This window comes from Oreochromis aureus, linkage group 14 (assembly GCF_013358895.1).
Source record: "Oreochromis aureus strain Israel breed Guangdong linkage group 14, ZZ_aureus, whole genome shotgun sequence".
Classification (NCBI taxonomy): Eukaryota; Metazoa; Chordata; class Actinopteri; order Cichliformes; family Cichlidae; genus Oreochromis; species Oreochromis aureus.
In genome coordinates this window covers 40,260,602-40,281,902 of record NC_052955.1, presented here as the reverse complement: position 1 = coordinate 40,281,902, position 21,301 = coordinate 40,260,602, and the positions used below count along the sequence as shown (strand labels likewise).

The following is a 21,301-nucleotide window of genomic DNA, read 5'->3' as shown; positions in this document are numbered from 1 at the left end:
CTTGGGTCCTTCCTCTCTGCCTGCCTGCACACAGCCGAGACATGACAATTACAGTAGTCCAGCCTGGAAGTAATAAATGCATGAACTAGTTTTTCAGCATCACTCTGAGACAGGATATTTCTAATTTTAGAGATGTTGCGCAAATGGAAGAAAGCAGTCTTACATATTTGTTTAATATGTGCGTTGAAGGACATGTCCTGGTCAAAAATGACTCCAAGGTTCCTCACAGCATTACTGGAGGCCAAGGTAATGCCATCCAGAGTAAGAATCTGCTTAGATACCATATTTCTAAGATTTTCAGGGCCGAGTACAATAACCTCAGTTTGATCTGAATTAAGAAGCAGAAAGTTAGCGGCCATCCAGGTCTTTATGTCTTTAAGACATTCCTGCAGTTTAACTAATTGGTGTGTGTTACCTGGCTTCATGGATAGATAGAGCTGCGTGTCATCTGCATAGCAGTGAAAATTTATGCTATGTCTTCTAATGATGCTGCCTAAGGGAAGCATGTACAATGTAAACAGAATTGGTCCTAGCACTGAACCCTGTGGAACTCCATAATTGACCTTAGTGTGTGAAGAGGACTCTCCATTTACATGTACAAATTGGAGTCTATTAGATAGATATGATACAAACCACTGCAGTACAGTACCTGTAATACCTACAGCATGTTCTAATGGCTCTAATAGGATATTATGATCAACAGTATCGAATGCAGCACTGAGGTCTAGTGCTCTAGGTTTGTTGTAAATACTCCTTTGAGAGGTCAATAAGACCATAAAAGAACATTTAGAAATCCTGGGAAAATTTGCTTTCTCTCACTAAAAGTGACCCAACTCCTAAAAACACATAACTTTGAACTATATTAACATTTATACGGGTAAGTGTAAAAAATCTCCACCATACATTCGTCAAAAGGGGGATTGTTCTGCAACAATAATAAACGTGCTTGTATTTGCGATCTAAAGAATCGGACTTTATGTGCCCTGACGCAGTTTTAGAGACAGCGCCAAGTGGCCATTCGAGGAACTGCAGTTTTTCCTCACTTTTCAGCCCAGGTATTTGTTGCTTGCTTCTCCCATGACACACAAAGGTTATTTTTAACAGGGCCACATGGGGGTGCTGGCCAAGGAAATGCAAGGATACAATAGGTGTTGGAACAAATAAAAGTTTTTCTTTTTCTGTCGATGAGAGTCTTTGATGTCCCGTCCAATCCCATCCTATCTTGTGTTGTCCTGTGTTCGTCCCGCTTCCTCCTGTGTTAAAGCAGAAGAGACACAGTGAGTTGAAGGGGCCAGGTGTTGCTGTGTGTGCATTCTCAGTGTCACTGTGCACAGTGGCAGGACAAAGACAGTATTGAGGAGGCAGGCATGGAGCAGGGAGCACAGGATACTCTTACAGACTGGCCAGTGTTTGTGCCAAGTCCTCCCTTCGTACACACAACAGACGCTGTGTTCAGTTTCTCCCCACTCCCAGCTTTGTCCTGTCTGACTCTCTTTCTCTATCTCCCATTCCCTCTACCTCCTCTCCTCCTTTTTTTGTTTAGAACAGGTTGGCTTGCATTGGAGTCGGCATCTAGAGTATAGATGAGAGGCCCAGATACCAGAGGGCCTAAGAACAGACTTGTGCATTTGAGATCATTCTCTGAACTGCCAGAACACAAAGAAAAGAGGTGGGGGTGGAATGAACCTCAAAGAAACCGAGTTATGCTTCAAGCTCAGTCACATAGGCCAACGAAAACTGGCTGAAAATACACAATTTTTGGTTTAGGATTAGGTCGCGTTGCTGCTGTTGGAGTTGAAATGATATTGTGTTACACAGCACTGCAGGTGAAAGTATCGTATTTGTGCTGAAAGCATAAGGGAAGCAACGGACACCTGAATACTTGGTATGTCAACAGAAAGCTAATAATGACACAGTTTCAAACAGGACATTTGAACAAAAGCCCTGAAAGCACAAAGAAGCCCTCTGCTGTCATGGTTACAGATTCCTTGGAGACTCTGACAGTTAGCTAGGACGCTCCATATTGCTCACATCAGCCTGATAATCAGGGTTAATGGCCTTTTTTTTTTTTACTTTTATGATGCTTCTTTCTTCATCGCATATAAGACAGTGACCTGTGACAAACTGATATGTTGGTGCTATGCAGGGAGAACGATATTTCTTTCCACATCGAAACACAGTTGACCAGCAGTATTCGCGGGGGTTAGGAACCACGATCGCCCACAAATAGCAGCAATCCGCAAGTACTTGACAAACCCTCTAAAAATGCTTATTACTGCCTGTATTAATAGTTTGAACACTAAATATACCCTAAACTACCATCCTAAAAGACTTCAATATCATTTCACATGCATCTTACAACATATATGGCTTACAGCTATGTGTGAAAAATGTATTTATGAATGTATGAGTCAGGGAGAAAATGAAAATAATTACAGAATATTTTAGATACACACTATAAAAAAATCTGCAAATAGGCAAATTTTCTGCAAATAACCTGGAGTTATGTTCCAGAGAAAAATCCACAAATACTGAACCGCGACCGCGTTTAAGCAACTCTTTGGCGACAGTTGGAAAGAAAAACTCACTTTTAACAGGAAGAAACCTCCGGCAGAACCAGGCTCAGGGAGGGGCGGGGCCATCTGCCACGACCAGTTGGAATGAGGGTAGAGAGACAGGACAAAGACCCACTGTGGGAGAGAGCTGGATGTAGTACCCGTACTATGTCCTGAAGTACCAGCATTATTGCAATATGTGAGGCTTGGCTTTGAAGGGCATGAAGACTAAGTGAAGTGCTACAGAAGAAAACCAAATCTCAACATTTCAAAGAAATTACAGCCTCAAGCATTAACAGTAAATGTTTTCACTTAGCAGTATTTTACTTTACCTGAGAACCCAAACCACTTTATACAACATGCCACTTTCACCCATTTTTTGCTGTAAACCATATGTACTGCATCATAGAGCAACTTGGTTTTAGTGTCTTGGCATGCCGACTGGAGAAGCCAGGGATTAAAACAACAACTTTCCAATTAGTAGATGGCCTGCTCCATCCATGATTTATTTTAAAGGGAAACCCCTGCAATTTCTCCTACCAATAACACCAAAAGAGGGGGTTGCCCTGGGGCAGACCATTAACGGGTTTGGCCCATGATGTGAATGACCGCTTAGAATTTGCCACTATGGATGGTTGGATGATAGCCAGCTAGCTTTAGCAGTGCAATCAACACTGATTATGCATTGTTCTTCTACTGACTGAAAACTGGATTTACTTCACTTTGTGTATCTGTGATTGTTTTACAAAATGTCTTTTTCTTCATACTATCTGATGTAGATTCAGATGTGCCTTATTTCCACTTCATCATAACCCAGTGTCATCTGCTATTACCATTAAACTGCACAACACATTTACAGTGCTACAGCATGAAGATTTAAAAAAAAAACGTAGCTTATTGCTGTTGTTTTTTTCCATTTACTTTTGAGGTATTCTGATCCATCGAATGGTGCCAGAGTGAGAGTGATGATGTCAGAGACCATTTACTGTAAGTATCACCCACAGAGAGTCAAACTTGCTATGTTTTTCCTGTTTGCTGCGTCTCTTTCCACTCACCCCAAAAAGTCACAGTAGATGACAGTCCCTCACAGGCCTGGTTCTGAAAGCTCTTCCTATTAAAAGCGAGTTCTTAGTCCTCGCGCTCACCGAGTGCTCACTCATAGGGGATTGTTCGATTGTTGGGTGTTCTCGTCATAACATTTTAGGGTCTTACCTGAATATAAACCTGTTTGTGATTAGTGTTACTGTGAACTGGCAGTACAAACATTAAACTAAATTCAAAAAACACATTTGTTCACTGCCAGTTTTCGCTCTGCTTCATCACCTGCCACTCAAAGAAATCAGGTTCAAATGATGGCATTTGAGCACGGTGCATTACAGAGCATACACCTGCCCTGATGTACTCCACGTCTACAAAGAGAGTAGTAGTTTCTTCCTCCTTTCTCACAGGAGGTGCAGTCTTGCTTTTGGATGAAAGATGACACTGATGTGATAATGAGAACCTCACCCTGTAACTCCTGAAGAAGAAAAAAAGTACCGGCCTTTACAAACTGCTGTGTCATCAGATATCAGACAGCAATGCACACTGTCTGCTCACCCTATATCTGTAAATAAAACCATTAATTAGCCTGCAAGCTTGCCTGTAACACCTGTAAGTCTCACACACTGAACCCCTAACCCCATCTGCTGTTTCACCCACTTAGATTTTTTTTTTTCACCCCTCAGCCGTTAAAGGCTGATAGGATACGATCTTAACCCCGCTCTGCGGGCTGGCCTTTGGGTTCAAGCATGAGTATAGCAACAGTGTGTGATCCTGAAAGTTCATTTTTAACCTGTATTAAGACACAAAATGTGTTTTTAGAATTTTCTTACCCTGATATGTTACAACATATAATAGTGGTACATTCTTCTGCCTTTTAATCCACGGTATTTGGTTTTGGTTGGTTTAGCAGCATGAATCCACAGTTGAGGTAATTTGTGCATTAGATGTGTAAGTCTGCATTGACAGTCTTAACTCGTGAAATAACTGGTGCACAACACCACAAACAGCACAAACAAGACTGAGCATGGTTCTTGCCACTGTTCGATTTGGATGTGTAACTCTCATAATTAATGATGATCCAGTCAGTTTGACATGGAAGTGCATGTTTCATTCTGCAGAATTCTGAAGTGTAATTGTACGTCTGATAAATGGACCGTCAGCACATCTTAGAACCAGATGCATAGAGACTGTTGTACATGACCAAGAAACTCCAGTATTCTGAAACTACAAGTGTGGAAGTACTGTAAAAATCATATCTTTACATTGTATAACATTATAAATGGGTGAAATAGGTGGTGAAATGCAGCCTCACAGGCATTTCATGACACCAGCTAGTTTTACCAAAGCAGACAGGACCCCTCCTGAGCTGGCGGGTGGTGGCAGCAATAACAATGTTATTCCAATGTTCCTAAGAGCTTCAAGATCAATTTAGGTGGCACAACACAGAACTGTCTGACTCAAGTTCTGGCTCTGTCTCTCTTCCACAGCATGTCTTTATCCTGACTTCCTTCTCTCATCCCAACCGGTTGCAGCAGATGGCCCCGCCCCTCCCTGAGCCTGGTTCAGCCGGAGGTTTCTTCCTGTTAAAAGGGAGTTTTTTCTTCCCACTGTCGCCAAAGCGCTTGCTCATACACTGTAAAAAAGAAAATGTTGAGAAAACGTAAAATTTCAAGGCAACATGATGCAAGAGATTTTTGAGTTTTCTCAACTTTTGCCAACTGTTGTTGACTTAACTAAGATTTACAAGTTCTGCCAACTTGGATCTTCTTGTTCACCTAATTAGGATAATCCTGGAAGTCTAACGAAGAAATTCTGGTTTCAATGCCATGTATTTCTGCCTTCACCAAACACAGATATTCTTGTTGAGTAATCATGCAATTCTTACTCCAGTGAGTTGAAAATTTACCTATATAAACAAAGGAAAATGTATGTTGTTATTATACTTGAAAAAACACTTAATAAATAGATATAGAATAAAACAAAGCACAATTCAATGTTATCTAAAAGCTTATTTATTTTGTTCAACAGTCTTTTCAGTACATTTCAGAATGTCATGGGTAGTAGGGTGAATTTCTGTTAAAAAAAAAAGAAAGAAAGAAAAGAAATAACAAACAAACAAAAGCATGTTGCCAGTTTCTTTTGGGTGCTTTGAGCACCCCAGCAGAGACGTTAAAATTCCAGAGTCCAGAACCAAAAAAGAAAAGTGTCCAGCAACTTAATAATTCATGCACACACACCCTGACCGTCTTGTAAAAGCTGAACATTACTATTGCACATTAAATAGGGTAGTGCTACAAATGATTGCCTATGCACCCAGACACTGACATTTTACACAGGCTTACTATGATGAACTATGGAAGTTAAAAGTTATTAGAAATGTTACCATCAATGAAGAGGAAACTAACACTATAACAAATCTTTTACAATACTACAAGACAAATTTTCACCATATATTCTCAACAATACAGATTCATCTGACTAAAATTTACATTTCGAATAATGATTTATCCACTTCACCTTCATATTGTCTGACCAGGCCAAAATAAGATGGCCTGAATTGCTTCAAAGGTAAAACTCATCTGCTTTGGATAATCAATGTTGAGGGCATACAGAAGGCCAAAGAGCTATGCCAGGGCAGTAGAGAGATCTGGAATGTTCTGTAGCACGATGTCCCCTTCCAACACAACTGCATGTTCTCGCACAGACGTATCAGCATCGTCATCTTGTAGGATGGTGAGGATGGCAACTGATGCACCGTTCAACACTGGTTCCAAAATGTCAGTGTCCTGAAGAAAAGTAAAATATGAATTATTGAAAGCTAAGAAAAACTAAAGACAAAACAAATTTCTAAAGATTTTAACTTTAACCTCTATACCATGCTGGTCATTTGACCCATGGAGGTTTTAAGAAGAAAAAGCTTATTTTCTTTTAATTAATGCCACCTTGTGAGTTTTGTACAAAAATATTTTCTGCTATGGAACAACCACTAACAATGCCCAGCTGCTGCTCAGCAGAAAAAAGGAGTGAGAGTTATGACAACTGCAATCCCCACTATAAAATTATCTGGACTGCACTGAGAAAGTGTACATTTCCATTTTGGATAAACTCATCCTTTAAAAACATCTCATAGCAATTAGTTTTACTTGCATTACTTTTTTTGTACTTACTAAGCACTTCAGGAAAACCTCTGTTGCATCTTCTCTTGAGGAAAATGGGCAGGCCTCTCAGTGCCCGTTGGACACAGTGTTGGATGTCTAAAGAGTATTCAGTGGAAAACAAGAATTTCAATTAGTGAAGTAACATGGTGTACTATACACAATGCAAAATCAGAACTCTCATAGTAATGAAAGTAAAGCACAGGTCAGACCCAGCAACACGCAAAATGTACAACCCCCCACCCCCCAAAAACCCAACAACAACACCATGTTAACAATTTTACTTTCATTTTACAAATTAAATAAAATACTGCCAAATAAGAACAAAGCAATGACTCATGACATTCATTTTACTGACATGTCCACTGATGTGTTTTATTTGAAGCAAACATCTTTTTCAGTTTCTGTTAAGAGAAAAGTATACTCTCTTCTAAAAATGTCAGATAAAGGAGCACTTCACTCACCTGTTCATCAAGTTTATCCAGGAGGTCTTCCATCTCCTCACCAAGAGCTCCCTTCTTAGACCAGTACAGTTTCAGCAGGCCAGGCACAAATTTGTCAAGGGATGCATTGAAGGTCCCCAGGAGGTCTTTGCTTGTGATCCGATGAAATTTTCAGATATCTAAACAATACATTCACCAAAATATTGTCATTTATTCAGCACAGAAAATTCCTGGGTAGCTGTCTTGGACAGTCTGCATCATGTTATATGCCTGACTGTGTTATCAACAGCAAAACCTACTTCAAAAATCTCTCATGAATACGTCTTTTGCACAGGAATAGAAACACCCCCACAAAACCCAGTATCAATATGAAAATACATATTATGTTCTAAGTTGCACCAAAATCTGTGACCAATCAGATTCTGTGACCTGCCTTAGTATTCTTTCCTAACAATCTCAGACTATAGAAGAACTATTTCTAGCACAAAAAAAAAAATACATGCTAAGTCAAAATTATGAGATTGCCTTTCTGTTTCACAATTTCGATTTAGCATGGGGACTCTTGTACTGGCAGAAATGTTCAGGGTAAGGATTTCAATATAACACTGGCAAGGGCCTTGACTGGAGTGGTAGCACAAGATAATAAAGTTGGCCAATGCATTACCCCAGCAAATACCGTAATACTTCAATATAAGTATAAATCATGCCCAATTAGAATAATAATTAAATTATAAATAAATTAGGACAGTCTTACCTCCTCAGAGGAAAACAGCGCAGGTCATCTCTCCTGGACCTCAGATACCATAGGCTGACACTCCACGACCTCTCTCCGCCTGAGAGAAAATGTTTGCAATAATGAAACATTTCAATATAATGTAGAGAAAAAAAAACGAGAAAAAAAAGTTACGGATCGGACTCCCCGATCCTTACTGCGCATGTGCACAGTCGGACCGTACAGATCGCGTCTACCCGTGGAATTGTACATAAAATCAATACTCCACCAACAAAAAGGCTCTCAAAACAATACAATACTTTCCACAGCTTTGAAGGATGGGTCAGGTGCATCCTTCGTGGCCCACCCTATGCCAGAATTCATAGCGCGGCCCAGCCGAATCTAGTTTCAAACAGTGGCGGCAGCCACTTAGTTTTAATATTACTCTTATTACTCTTTCTGGGTCACAAAGTAAACTTTTAAGATATTTTCAGGCGAGAATGTAGCTGTGTAAATTTCAAATATCTCCTCAGTTTATTAAGACAACACATTTTTGCAAAAATGCTTCTACGTTTTCAGAGACGTCTGTTACCACCAGCTTTGATAGCTAGCCGGGGATTCAAGGCTCGCTAGAGCAGCGAGAACAGCGAACTCCTGGCATATCATTTTCAACCCCCCGCGCGGTCCTTCACTAGCTTAAACATGATATATAAGTCCCTTAGATGACTTAAATATGTTATTGTTTGGCGTTTTTTCAGTGCTTTACTCGTTCCACCCTCCTGGGTCCTCAGGAGGATGCAGCCTAGCGCTTGTAGAAAATCCTAATAACAGATGTCGTTAGCTTACCTGCTAGGGCAAATGGCCGGCAGCTCCCGCACCTGTCCAAAAAATGGTCAAATAATACACTCCAACTTCAGACCAGGTAAAATCCGTAATGGTCGAAAAATTGTAATTTTCATCCAATTTTGGCCACGTTTGTTCAAAGTTTCTTAGCAGGTTTTCAGTTCAGAACACATCGACAAACCACTATCACACAGTCTGCTCAGACTCGTTTGGGCTAGTTCAAACTTATTCAGACCACGACGTGTGCCAGTCACCTACGGGGTTTCCCACTGGTTCCCAACTCGACTCAAAAACTCTACTCAAAAGTTGATAATCTTTGTTATGCTCGCTAGAAAATCTTAGTTAGGACAACAATGGAAGAAATTTGTTGGGCAGACAAGCTATTTTAGGTTGTAAATGGAAAGTTTTATTTCTAAGTCAGTTTAATTTGAAAACTTTACTCAAATCAACAATTACTAGTTATCGTTTTTACAGTGTAGGGGGTCATATGATTGTTGGTGTTTTCTCTGTTGTATTATCGTAAAGTCTGCCTTACAATATAAAGCACCTTGAAGTGACAGTTGTTGTCATTTGATGCTCAACATGAAATGTTGGGCAGCATGACCTCTGATGGGCCGGGTGGCGGTGGAAGGATGGGAAGGAAAGTTAGACAAATGCGTGAACTTTACATGAGGAAATTGTCAAGAGGATAAGTTGGGGAAAAATTCACTTCTGAAACTATTATAATATGAAGCTCAGGTGCCTGTTTACAGGGAGTGCAGAATTATTAGGCAAATGAGTATTTTGTCCACATCATCCTCTTCATGCATGTTGTCTTACTCCAAGCTGTATAGGCTCGAAAGCCTACTACCAATTAAGCATATTAGGTGATGTGCATCTCTGTAATGAGAAGGGGTGTGGTCTAATGACATCAACACCCTATATCAGGTGTGCATAATTATTAGGCAACTTCCTTTCCTTTGGCAAAATGGGTCAAAAGAAGGACTTGACAGGCTCAGAAAAGTCAAAAATAGTGAGATATCTTGCAGAGGGATGCAGCAGTCTTAAAATTGCAAAGCTTCTGAAGCGTGATCATCGAACAATCAAGCGTTTCATTCAAAATAGTCAACAGGGTCGCAAGAAGCGTGTGGAAAAACCAAGGCGCAAAATAATTCAATTCAATTCAATTTTATTTATATAGCGCCAAATCACAACAAAAGTCGCCTCAAAGGCGCTTTATATTGTACAATAGATCGCACAATAATAAATACAGAGAAAACCCCAACAATCATATCATATGACCCCTATGAGCAAGCACTTTGGCGACAGTGGGAAGGAAAAACTCCCTTTAACAGGAAGAAACCTCCGGCAGAACCAGGCTCAGGAGGGCCGCCATCTGCTGCGACGGTTGGGGTGAAGAAGGAAAACAGGATGAAAGACATGCTGTGGAAGAGAGACAGAAATTAATAACAGATATGATTCGATGCAGAGAGGTCTATTAACACATAGTGAGTGGCTGGAAAGGAAAAACTCAATGCATCATGGGAATCCCCGGCAGCCTCACGTCTATTGCAGCATAACTAAGGGAGGATTCAGGGTCACCTGGTCCAGCCCTAACTATATGCTTTAGCAAAAAGGAAAGTTTGAAGCCTAATCTTGAAAGTAGAGATAGTGTCTGTCTCCCGAATCCAAACTGGAAGCTGGTTCCACAGAAGAGGGGCCTGAAAACTGAAGGCTCTGCCTCCCATTCTACTTTTAAATACTCTAGGAACAACAAGTAGGCCTGCAGAGCGAGAGCGAAGTGCTCTAATAGGGTGATATGGTACCACAAGGTCATTAAGATAAGATGGGGCCTGATTATTTAAGACCTTGTATGTGAGGAGCAGGATTTTGAATTCAATTCTGGATTTAACAGGAAGCCAATGAAGGGAGGCCAAAACAGGAGAAATCTGCTCTCTCTTTCTAGTCCCTGTCAGTACTCTTGCTGCAGCATTTTGGATCAGCTGAAGACTTTTCAGGGAGTTTTTAGGACATCCTGATAATAAAGAATTACAGTAGTCCAGCCTGGAAGTAATGAAGGCATGAACTAGTTTTTCAGCATCACTCTGAGACAGGATATTTCTAATTTTAGAGATGTTGCGCAAATGGAAGAAAGCAGTCTTAGATATTTGTTTAATATGTGCGTTAAAGGACATGTCCTGGTCAAAAATGACTCCAAGGTTCCTCACAGTGTTACTGGAGGCCAAGGTAATGCCATCCAGAGTAAGAATCTGCTTAGATACCATATTTCTAAGATTCTCAGGGCTGAGTACAATAACCTCAGTTTGATCTGAATTAAGAAGCAGAAAGTTAGCGGCCATCCAGGTCTTTGTCTTTAAGACATTCCTGCAGTTTAACTAATTGGTGTGTGTTACCTGGCTTCATGGATAGATAGAGCTGCGTGTCATCTGCATAGCAGTGAAAATTTATGCTATGTCTTCTAATGATGCTGCCTAGGGGAAGCATGTATAATGTAAATAGAATTGGTCCTAGCACTGAACCCTGTGGAACACCATAATTGACCTTAGTGGGTGAAGAGGACTCTCCATTTACTTGAACAAATTGGAGTCTATTAGATAGATATGATACAAACCACTGCAGCGCAGTACCTGTAATACCTACAGCATGTTCTAATGGCTCTAATAGGATATTATGATCAACAGTATCGAACGCTGCACTGAGGTCTAGCAGGACAAGCACAGAGATGAGTCCACTGTCAGAGGCCATAAGAAGATCATTTGTAACCTTCACTAAAGCTGTTTCTGTGCTGTGATGAGCTCTGAAACCTGACTGAAACTCTTCAAATAAGCCATTCCTCTGCAGATGATCTGTTAGCTGTTTGACAACTACTCTTTCAAGGATTTTTGATATAAAAGGAAGGTTGGAGATTGGCCTGTAATTAGCTAAGACAGCTGGGTCTAGAGATGGCTTTTTGAGTAAAGGTTTAACTACAGCCAGCTTGAAGGCCTGTGGTACATAGCCGATTATTAGAGATAGGTTGATCATACTTAAGATCGAAGAATTAATTAATGGCAGGACTTCTTTGAGCAGTTTTGTAGGAATGGGGTCTAAAAGACACGTTGATGGTTTGGAGGAATTAATTATTGAAGTTAACTCAGAAAGATCAATTGGAGAAAAAGAGTCTAACTTAACATCGATGGTACTAAAAGTAGCTGTAGACGATATTACATCTGTGGGATGATTATTGGTAATTTTTTCTCTAATGATAAAAATTTTATTTGTGAAGAAGTTCAAGAAGTCATTACTAGTTAACATTAAAGGGATGGTTGGCTCAAAAGAGCTCTGACTTTTTGTCAGCCTGGCTACAGTGCTGAAGAGAAACCTGGGGTTGTTCTTATTTTCTTCAATCAGTGATGAATAGTAAGATGTTCTGGCTTTGCGGAGGGCTTTCTTATAAAGCAGCAAACTATTTCTCCAGGCTAAATGATGATCCTCTAAATTTGTGACACGCCATTTCCTCTCCAGCTTACGAGTTATCTGCTTTAGGCTACGTGTTTGAGAATTATACCACGGAGTCAGGTACTTCGGATTTGAGGCCTTAGTTTTCACAGGAGCTACAGTATCCAGAGTCGTACGTAGTGAGGAGGTAAAATTATTAACAAGATAATCGACCTCTGTTGGAGTAGTGTTCAGATAGCTGCTCTGCTCTATGTTGGTACAGGGCATTGAAGATGATAACAGTGGGTGGATTATATTCTTAAACTTAGTTACAGCACATTCAGAAAGACATCTACTTTGATAAAGTCTACTCTCCACTGCTGTGTAATCAAGTATTGTAAATGTAAATGTTATCAGGAAATGATCAGACAGCAGAGGGTTTTCAGGAAACACTGTTAAATGTTCAGTTTCTATGCCATATGTTAAAACAAGATCTAGAGTGTGATTAAAGTGGTGGGTGGGTTCTTTTACATTTTGAGAGAAGCCAATTGAGTCTAATAACAGATTAAATGCCATGTTGAGGCTGTCATTTTAGCATCTACATGGATGTTAAAATCACCACAATAATTATTTTATCTGAGCTGAGCACTAAATCAGATAAAAGTCTGAGAAATCAGAGAGAAACTCTGTGTAAGGCCCAGGTGGACGATAGATGATAACAAGTAAGACTGGTTTCTGAGTTTTACAGCTGGGGTGGACAAGGCTAAGCATCAGGCTTTCAAATGAATTAAAAGTCTGTCTTGGTCTTTCGTTAATTAATAGGCTGGTGTGAAAAATTGCTGCCACACCGCCCCTCGGCCTGTGCTTCGAGGTTTCTGGTAGTTAGAATGACTCGGGGTGTTGATTCATTTAAACTAACATAATCATCCTGCTGCAACCAGGTTTCTGTAAGGCAGAGTAAATCGATTTGTTGATCAATTATTAAGTCATGTACTAACAGAGACTTGGAGAGAGAGACCTAATATTTAATAATCCACATTTCACTGTTTTACTCTTTGGTTCAGATGTGGATACTGTATTGTTCTTTCTTTGTGATTTTCTATGTTGAAGTTGTTTGTTGCTGGTTTTTGGTTTGTTTTTGTCATTTTGGGAGCTGACACAGTCTCAATGGAGATGGGTTTTTGGGGGGGTAGCAGGAGGAGAGAAGCTGCAGAGAGGCGTGTAAGACTGCAACTCTGCTTCCTGGTCCCAACTCTGGATAGTCATATTTTGGGGGGTTTAATAAATTGGTCCATATTTCTAGAAATGAGAGCTGCTCCATCCAAAGTGGGATGGATGCCGTCTCTCCTAACATGACCAGGTTTCCTCCAGAAGGTTTGCCAATTATCTATGAAGCCCACATCGTTTCTGGGACACCACTCAGACAGCCAGCATTTAAGGAGAACATGCGGCTAAACATGTCACTCCTGGTCTGATTGGGGAGGGACCAGAGAAAACTACAGAGTCCGACATTGTTTTTGCAAAGTTACACACCGATTCAATATTGATTTTAGTGACCTCCGATTGGCGTAACGGGTGTCATTACTGCCGGCGTGAATTATGATCTTACTGTATTTACGTTTACCCTTAGCCAGCAGTTTTAAATTTCCTTCAATGTCGCCTGCTCTGGCCCCTGGAAGGCAATTGACTATGGTTGCCGGTGTCTCTAGCTTCACATGTCTGAGAACAGAATCGCCAATTACCAGAGTTTGACCCCGGCGGTGTGTCGCCGAGTGGGGAAAAACAGTTAGACACATGAACAGGTTGGTGGTGTACCTGGGGCTTCTGTTTAGGACTATGCTTCCTCCTCACCGTCACCCAGCCGCCCTCTTTCCCCAGCTGCTTGGGGTCTGCCGGGGAACAGCTAGCGGGGCCTACGCTATCTTCGGCTGCACCAGCTACAGGGGCCTGGCTAGCTACGGGTGAATGAAGGGTGCGAAGCCGAGTCTCCAATTCAGTAATCCAACTCTCCAGAGCTGCAAATATGCTACATTTGTTACAGGTATCATTACTGCTAAAGGAGGCCGAGGAGTAACTAAACATCTGACACAATGAGCAGGAAAGTGCAGGAGGAGCAGGTGAAGTAGCCATGGTGCTAACGAGTCGGCTACGAGCTAAGCTAAGCTAGCGAAACAGTACAGAGACAGTGAGTGAATACTTTGGCTATAAATTAGGCAGTGAGCACACAGAAAGGGTGATTCAGATGAAGCACGTTAAGATTATACTATGAAAAAGGGATGTATCAAAAGATTTAAATTAAATTGCTAAGCAGAAAAGCTACTCAGAAACAGAAACACCACTGTGTTTCAACTGCCCATGAACTGAGAAAAGTCAAGCGTGCAGCTGCCAAGATGCCACTTGCCACCAGTTTGGCCATATTTCAGAGCTGCAACATCACTGGAGTGCCCAAAAGCACAAGGTGTGCAATACTCAGAGACATGACCAAGGTAAGAAAGGCTGAAAGACGACCACCACTGAACAAGACACACAAGCTGAAACGTCAAGACTGGGCCAAGAAATATCTCAAGACTGATTTTTCTAAGGTTTTATGGACTGATGAAATGAGAGTGAGTCTTGATGGGCCAGATGGATGGGCCCGTGGCTGGATTGGTAAAGGGCAGAGAGCTCCAGTCCGACTCAGACGCCAGCAAGGTGGAGGTGGAGTACTGGTTTGGGCTGGTCTCATCAAAGATGAGCTTGTGGGGCCTTTTCGGGTTGAGGATGGAGTCAAGCTCAACTCCCAGTCCTACTGCCAGTTTCTGGAAGACACCTTCTTCAAGCAGTGGTACAGGAAGAAGTCTGCATCCTTCAAGAAAAACATGATTTTCATGCAGGACAATGCTCCATCACACGCGTCCAAGTACTCCACAGCGTGGCTGGCAAGAAAGGGTATAAAAGAAGAAAAACTAATGACATGGCCTCCTTGTTCACCTGATCTGAACCCCATTGAGAACCTGTGGTCCATCATCAAATGTGAGATTTACAAGGAGGGAAAACAGTACACCTCTCTGAACAGTGTCTGGGAGGCTGTGGTTGCTGCTGCACGCAATGTTGATGGTGAACAGATCAAAACACTGACAGAATCCATGGATGGCAGGCTTTTGAGTGTCCTTGCAAAGAAAGGTGGCTATATTGGTCGCTGATTTGTTTTTGTTTTGTTTTGAATGTCAGAAATGTATATTTGTGAATGTGGAGATGTTATATTGGTTTCACTGGTAAAATAAATCATTGAAATGGGTATATATTTGTTTTTGTTAAGTTGCCTAATAATTATGCACAGTAATAGTCACCTGCACACACAGATATCCCCTAAAATAGCTAAAACTAAAACAAACTAAAACTACTTCCAAAAACATTCAGCTTTGATATTAATGAGTTTTTGGGTTCATTGAGAACATGGTTGTTGTTCAATAATAAAATTATTCCTCAAAAATACAACTTGCCTAATAATTCTGCACTCCCTGTATGAAGCGCCTTGAGGCGACTTCTGTTGTGATTTGGTGCTATATAAATAAAATTGAATTGAATTGAAAAGTTGTTGAGCAGATAGAAATGTTGCTTTTGGAATTACCTGCCACTTAAAAAGAAGGTTACCCCCCTTTTATGCACCTAGCTGTAGCTTGGTGAAGTGACCATGCAGCAATTTAGACATCTGTATTCGCTCTGGTGTTTTACCCATAAGCCTGCAGCACACTTTACCCCCTGACTATAGCACTGTAAATGATGCATCAATTATATGGTTTTGCATCTTTCATGTGCCAGGTGTAGGTAGTTCTAACCTACAGAACAAATTTAGAGAAACTGATTTCTGGAAGAGTAGAGGTATTCGGAATAACTCCTCCTACTGTGATGTTCCATAGTATATATTATACTTCCAGGACAACACTAACAGGATAGCTGAGTATATTATTACTTTCTGGATACCACCTTCATGTCTTTCCAGTTAATGTAAACAGGCCAGTAATGACAGCTTCACTTCCAGTTATTCTTCCTACAACTATCTAAGATTAACAACAGATTTCAAATGTTTGTTTTGTTTCTCACTGTTATTGAAAAATGGTTAAAAAAAAAAAAAGAAAAAAAAAAAAGGTTAACTTCATACAAAAATACTTCAACTGATTTCATTGTCTTTGGCTAGAATTTATATGGAAGCTGCATACTGAATAAGTAATGAAACAAACAGCATATAGAAAAAACACTGAGGAAACGTTATGGCACCTTTCCGTGTGCCACCAAACACCAAGATGTCACCATAAGACACTTTAAGTTCTCAGAGTAGTCTAATAAATGCAGTCGCCATATATTAGACTGCCTCCAGCCTTCCCAACAGCTTTCACTGGTTCATGGTTTGTCCTTTCCTGGAACAGCGTTGGTAGATATTTGTCACTGCTAACTGGAAAATCTTCACCTTGCTGTTTTTGAGCTCCTACCCGCTCATCAGTCTAAAACGATTTGGTTCTCGGTGTTACTTTCTTTTTTCATCTAATACACTGACTAAAAAGGAACTGACTGTTGGTTTTCCATCAAATGGATCTACAGACCTTGATGTGTTGTGAAATAATTAACTTTCTTTACACCATCAGAGGTCAGATTCATTTAGCTCATCATTATGTGTACACAGCTTTTCACAGTGTTTCCTTACTGCTGCATTTATCTGTATTTCCAGTATATTTCAAACACAGCACCACATGCAGACATTTTCTCAAAGCCGCTGGAGTGTCACAGTTATGCACATGGGTCCCTGTGGTGGCAGGTTATGGTCAAAGGGAGATGGATCTGTCGCTCCTGGGTCATTTTTAGTGCCTACACCCAACAAAGGAGGTTTTTAGTGACAAAATCTAACAACCAGGTGAAAGTGAAAGGAGTGGAAGTGAAAGTGATATATATTTGTGAAATGGGTATATATTTGTTTTTTGTTAAGTTGCCTAATAATTATGCACAGTAATAGTCACCTGCACACACAGATATCCCCCTAAAATAGCTAAAACTAAAAACAAACTAAAAACTACTTCCAAAAACATTCAGCTTTGATATTAATGAGTTTTTTGGGTTCATTGAGAACATGGTTGTTGTTCAATAATAAAATTATTCCTCAAAAATACAACTTGCCTAATAATTCTGCACTCCCTGTAAATCATGGTGCCCATTTGCCACAAGTCTGAACTGCAGCTGACTTGTTTCAAACCCAACCTGAGACCACCTAAAGTTCAGTTTGTTTGATTCTCTTTTATAGAGTTCTAATACGACCATTAATGTATCTGATTTGTGAAATAAATGAAAAACATTTATGTGAAAGTCATAAACAGTTGAAAAAATAAACTCAACAATTCATTTGACAATTGCAAACACATCCAATAGTTAAGACTAGCATTCACTTAGATTCAACTTTGCTTGTGAGTAATGGCTCAAAGGAAAATGATGCCGTAGAAAAAAGTAATAGGCAATGACAGTGATGATTAGCTTTTAGTGCTCTCTAAAATTTGCAACCATTAATATACGTGAAGCCTTAAATACAGTGAAACAATGCAGTGCAGATCTCTGCTCACACAGCTGCAAATCAGAACACAGTCACTCTGCAAAGCTGCACGAAGTGATAAAATCCAAATCCATCTGTAAAGCTTCTGCGGCAGAAACATGCACAGGTTGGCAGAGTGTCAGGACATCCTGGGTGGCACCTTCTAGTGGGAAGCGGATCAACTGAAGGACGCGTGTATGGTATTGCGAGTCTGTCTTTTGTCCTTTGTGGGGATTCCATTTACATTTATGTGGCTTCTTTATACTTTGTACAAAAGAACACAGCCATTGTCGTCCTATATAAATGTACACACACCCACAAATACACACACATACATAGCCAAGAGAGTGTGTGTTACAGTAACTGTAGATTGGATGGTTCCGCTTTGGATGAATAGATGTTGCTTGCAGCAAATATTGGATACAATATAACAGAGTTTGGCAGAAGAATGCCGGATTTGGGAGGAAGTGAGTAAGGCAAGACAGTGTGTGTGTGTGTGTGTGTGTGTGTGTGTGTGTGTGTGTGTGTGTGTGTGTGTGTGTGTGTGTGTGTGTGTGCATACAATGTCTGTGCGTTGCTGCATAATGCATATGCTCATCTACATATCTGACTGTGGTCCATGCACGTGTTCTGTGTGTGCAAGGTTGTGTCAGTGTGTGTGTGCTTCTAAGATAATTAACCGTTCACAGAAGCGTGTCATTCCCCTATTGTGTGTCAGAGCAGACTGCAGGGGTCCTGAGGAGGAGCGGAAATGCTGATTTAGTCTCACATTAATCCACGGTCTCCATTTTTCCCTTGTTGTTCCATGCGATTAGACCAGCAGCCTCCTCGGATGTTACGTGGCTTCATTTAGAGTTACTTTTCAAATGTTCCCATCCTACCACCGGCTAGGCAAGCTTGGTGACACACACGTATATCACACATCAGCCATATCTTGCATCAATCCCCCATCAGCTCCTCCACTGGCAGACCACTGGCTAGCGATGCAAGGTGGCCGTTTCCTGAGGAATTCTTAGGGTGGGTTTTTTTCTTGTAGATATTCCACGCTGCTTTGCACCCTCAGATTTCACGCTGCAACATTAACACGAGCTGACACACTGGATTAAAGGCAGACAGCTGGAATGCCTGGGCTCTTTGTGGAGTGTGGACCTCAGCCAAGAGCCTTCGCTCTGAGGCTAAGAGGGACCTGGGAAAGAGAGCATTCCTTGGAAATCAACACAAAACTGGCCAAAGGGTGGAATGTACCTGACTGAGTAAATCCTTTACTGACCCGGCCTGTACTGGCCTGTGTTACTCAAGCTTGATCAGGTGTATCTGAAAGATGTCTCTGAGTTATAACAGAGTGTAAGAAGAAAAAGGTGTTCAAATAGCTGAATAGCATTTTTATTGTAAAACCAAGGTTTTTATCAGAGATGTTATATTCCAATTTAAGCAAAAAAACAAAACAAAAAAAAACCTGTTAAAAAACAGCAATGAAAATACACTGACTGAACACTTTTAGTGTAGTGTGTATTAGCACAGATGAATGGGACTCCATTCAGGTCGTCCACTCAGCATATACCTGTTGCTCAGAGTTATTATATCCATATCACAGCTCATTTCTGTATGAATCCACTACAGAACAGAAATTCCAGAACTGACTGTAGTTTTTCCAATAGGATGCAGGTTGGATTACACGCTGACAGACACTGACACGTACTTGGTTATGTTGAAATGTATTTAAAATTTATATACAAATTCACACTCGTGTGGCTTTCTTGTCAGATTCTGGAGCACAGCTCTTGTGTGCTCCAGTACAGCCATCAGTCTTCAGAGAGCTCACATGTAGAACAGCCTCTGTCCTCACATCATACTACTCGAGCTCAGCCTTTGATACGGCCTGCAAATGAGATTCACCCAAATGGGTGTTTAAAGTGAGAACTAAGAAAGAGAGTGGGAGAGCGACACCGGCTTGTTGAGGGTCTCCATAGTAACAGAACAGTCTAGTCACACCTCATTACGGCGAGCCGAGTGTTTGTATTGGCCGGCCAGTTCCGGAATGTATTCTCCCCATGCTAATAACCTTCAGATGCCATCGGCTCATTGCACTCAGCAATGTCACCCAACTCAGCCAGACACACACACACACACACACACACACACACACACAGAAGGAAAAACTGGCGGTTTTATGGCTTCAAATATTTCCCTTGAGATCTGTCTGAATAGATAACATAATCATTCCTAAAGTACTGCTGGCTGGCACAACTGGCAATATTCATTCCACTAAGCTCTCCGCTGGTTCATCTGTGTGTGTGTGTGTGTGTGTGTGTGTGTGTGTGTGTGTGTGTGTGTGTGTGTGTGTGTGTGTGTCCATTTGCCCTCATGCACCCTGTATGCTGTGTGCTGTCCATCAGATTTCATACAACATGTCATGTCTCTGCAACATAGAATAAAAGTCCAAAGTGCATTTATTTTCATCCAGCAGTATATTCATTGTAAAAACAGTATATATATTTAATGAGGGCCATTCCTTTCATTAGCATTCCATAAAGACTAAATAACATGTAATATGAGGCATTTTGAGTGACAGCATGATACGAGTTTGAATTTAAATATAAACACAGTGATTGTGTTTATTCATACAGTTTTATTAGTTTTGTTATTAATATCAAAATATGTTAATTTAAAACCTTAGAAAAAACTCGGAAAAAAACACCATTTGAGGAAAAGTAGGATGTGTGGCTGAAAGCTCAAGAAGAAAGGATATTTATTTAAAATTTGTTGTCAGCATCAACATTGAACATTAAAGACTGGCATTAAAGGGAGAGTAAACAAGACTAAATTGTCATCCCCTACGGCAGTCACTAAAGTTTTAATAAGGGCAAGAATTAAACTGGATTTTCTCTTTAGTGGAAAGAGGGAATCTCAAAAATCTGACATAGCAAATAACTTTCATCAGTTTGTCAAGTGTTTTGTTTTACTTTTGTGATTTGCAAGGCTGAGCCGAACTACTGATTTAGGCCAGAAATGTGACCCCATCCTGAGCCACTCTGTCTGTGCAATCCACCACACTACTATTATCCTGTTAACCCTATGTAGTATTTAGGGTTGCCCAAATTTGCTGCAGTGAGAGTACTGACAGGGACTAGAGATAGCATATTTCTGCCATATTGGCTTTGCTTCAATGGCTCCCTGTTAAATCCAAAATTGAATTTAAAATCCTTCTGTTTACCTATAAGATCCAAATAATCAGGCCCCATCTTATCTTAAATACCTCATAGTACCCTATTGCCCCAGCAGAGCACTTCCCTCTCAGACTGCGGGCTTACTTTGGTTCCTAGGGTTTTAAAAGCAGAAAAGGAGGCGGAGCCTTCAGCTTTCATGCCCCTCTTCTATGGAACCACTTTCTTTAGGAGAAAGAAAGCTGCAGCAGGTCTAGACTGCACTGATTGCTTCTTCTATACTCACCTTTCTCACTCACTATGTGTTTATACACCTCTCTGCCTGTATTAATTACTTGTTATTAATCTCTGTCTCTCTTCCACAGCATGTCTTTATCCTGTTTTCCTTCTCTCACCCCAACCGGTCGCAGCAGATGG

The 21,301-nt window shown here is 40.7% G+C and overlaps 1 long non-coding RNA gene across 1 annotated transcript; it reads right to left on the bottom strand.

The window, feature by feature from the left end:
- Positions 1 to 6,007: 6,007 nt before the first annotated feature.
- Positions 6,008 to 8,945, bottom strand: LOC116330511. Its single transcript, XR_005608136.1, has 5 exons — positions 8,753 to 8,945; positions 7,949 to 8,027; positions 7,216 to 7,373; positions 6,764 to 6,850; positions 6,008 to 6,382 (listed from the first exon to the last, which is right to left on the bottom strand). It is a non-coding gene; the product is annotated as an uncharacterized LOC116330511 (long non-coding RNA).
- Between the last annotated feature and the right edge of the window lie 12,356 nt (positions 8,946 to 21,301).